Raw genomic sequence first — 2,709 nt, forward strand, 5'->3', positions numbered from 1 at the left:
TCCGATTTTGTGCTCCGCAGCTCTATCACTTGCCAAAAGTGGCAGATGGAGGCCCCTCCCCTGCCATCTATCCTCCTGAATATCACCTCGGATTCACCTCTCTGCACGTCCTACCTTCCAGAAAGTGGTCGCTTTTCTGTTCAGAGAGTTGTTGCTATTCTTTTCTTCGATCTCCTGTTGAGTTTGTAGGTGTTCAGAATGGTTTGATTCCCATCCAGCTGAATTCCTGAGACCAGACGAAATCCAGGTCTCCTACTCCTCCGCCATCTTGCTCCGCCCCCTGATATGAGGAAATCTTAATCTCAGGAAACAAACTGAGGGTTGCTGGAGTGGTGGGTGGTGGGAGGGATGGGGTGGCTGGGTGATAGACATTGGGGAGGGTATGTGCTATGGTGAGTGCTGTGAATTGTGCAAGACTATTGAATCACAGATCTGTACCTCTGAAACAAATAATACAATATATTAAAAAAAAAGGAAGAAGATAGCAGGGGGGTAAGAATGAAGGGGGGGATCGGAGGGAGGGACGAACCATGAGAGACGATGGACTCTGAAAAACAAACTGAGGTTTCTAGAGGGGAGGGGGGTGGGGGATGTGTTAGCTCGGTGATGGGTATTAAAGAGGGCTCGTTCTGCATGGAGCACTGGGTGTTATATACAAACAATGAATCATGGAATACTGCATCAAAAATTAATGATGTAATGTATGGTGATTAACATAACACAATAATAAAAAAGATTCGAATGCACATGGCAAAAAAACCCAAAAAACAAAACAAAACAAAACAAAAGTATATATTAAGGTTCAATATTATTCCAGGAACCATCCTAGTTGACAATGGAGTATTGAAAACAAAAACAAAAACGTGGAAACTCTTCTGAGAAGACTATGATCCAGTGGTAGAGGTAGATAGAATTACAAAAAATAAAACATAAGTGAGAAATTTCATAATAGTACTAATGCCATAAGATTATATGTTAAGGGAGGACAGCGGGTGGCTGACTGCAGGCGGTGGGCTGCGCGTTCGCTGCTCCCCGTCCCGCCCCGCCAAGCCCCGCCCCTCCGCCCTCGGGCGCAACCACGGAACCGCGGTCCCCGGGCCAGCCTGGGGCGGCCGGCCTGAAACCACCCGGTAAGGGATGGTGAAGTTGGAGAAAGGCTCCTTTACCCCTCCTCCAGGATGAACCCCCTGCAAGAAGACATGGAGAGCGCTCTCACAGGGAGTCAGAGCCCTCACGCTTCTTTGCGCGACGTTCATTCCATCAACCCAACACACCTCATGGCCAGGATCGAGTCTTACGAAGGAAGGGAGAAGAAAGGCATATCTGATGTCAGGAGGACTTTCTGTTTGTTTGTCACCTTTGACCTCTTATTTGTAACATTACTCTGGATAATAGAGTTAAATGTGAATGGAGGCATTGAGAACACATTAGAGAAGGAGGTGGTGCAGTATGACTACTACTCCTCTTATTTTGATATATTCCTTTTGGCAGTTTTTCGGTTTAAAGTGTAATACTTGCATATGCTGTGTGCAGACTGCGCCATTGGTGGGCCATAGCGCTGACGACAGCAGTGACCAGTGCCTTTTTACTCGCAAAAGTGATCCTCTCAAAGCTTTTCTCCCAAGGGGCTTTCGGCTACGTGCTCCCCATCATTTCATTCCTCCTTGCCTGGATTGAGACTTGGTTCCTGGATTTCAAAGTCTTACCTTAAGAGGCAGAAGAGGAAAATAGACTCCTGATAGTTCAGGATGCTTCAGAGAGGGCGGCACTTATACCTGGTGGTCTTTCAGATGGTCAGTTTTATTCTCCATCTGAATCTGAAGCAGGATCTGAAGAAGAAGCTGAAGAAAAGCAGGACAGTGAAAAACCACTTTTGGAACTATGAGTACTACTTTGGTTAAATGTGAAAATCCATCATTGAAAGTCACTGGAGGGAAGAAAAAGGACCGGAGCTGGGTCTTCCTATTGAAAGTTGAAGGTGACATCCACTGCTGACTTTAATGAATGGCTAATAAAGAATTTATTTATTGTAATACCTCATAGACATTGTACCAGATCACGTACATTTAGGACCTGCCTGTGGCTGGTAAGATAATGTGATGATCCATCCTGTGTTAGTGAGACTGAGTCTGATCTGTTCATGAATAGTTGGAGCAAAGTCTTGTGCTGTATTCCCGATCAAAAGACTTATGAATATATTGGAATAACACTTTTTTAGTAAGCAAAATATCTTTTTATTTGATTCGCAGTTTGGAATTTTTTGTTTCATGTCTCAGATTTCTTTTGTATTTCTTTTGTAACATCCAACATTTCCCTTGTGTTTTTTAACTCACGCTTATGCGCTCTTTGTACAATTTTAAAAAGTAATAAATACCAACATATCAAAAAAAAAAAAAAAAAAAGATTATATGTTAAGGAGTGGTGCATTCTACATAGGATACCCAGAAGGGCTTCATAAATGAATTCACCTTTGCACCGTGCCTTGACAGATGACAAGGAGCCAAGCATGTAGTTATCTCTTAGACCTCATGAGGGTAAAAACAGGATAAAAAACTGAGACCAAGTTTTAATGAATCTTATCAGCCATATTAATAATTTTGGATTGGAAGTAATGGGAATAAATGAGAGGATTTTAATTTTTTTAATTTTCTAAAAAAGATTTTATTTATTTATTTATTTATTTATTTATTTATTTATTTATGAGAGAGC

General features: G+C 42.1%; 1 pseudogene across 1 annotated transcript; it reads left to right on the forward strand.

Annotated features, from left to right (window-relative positions):
* Positions 1 to 1,067: 1,067 nt before the first annotated feature.
* On the forward strand, positions 1,068 to 2,402 carry LOC116627763 (annotated as a pseudogene). Its single transcript, XR_004298527.1, has one exon. The product of XR_004298527.1 is annotated as an STARD3 N-terminal-like protein (transcript).
* Positions 2,403 to 2,709: the final 307 nt, after the last annotated feature.

The sequence above is a fragment of the Phoca vitulina genome, unplaced genomic scaffold (genome assembly GCF_004348235.1).
Source record: "Phoca vitulina isolate PV1807 unplaced genomic scaffold, GSC_HSeal_1.0 scaffold101, whole genome shotgun sequence".
Lineage (NCBI taxonomy): Eukaryota > Metazoa > Chordata > Mammalia > Carnivora > Phocidae > Phoca > Phoca vitulina.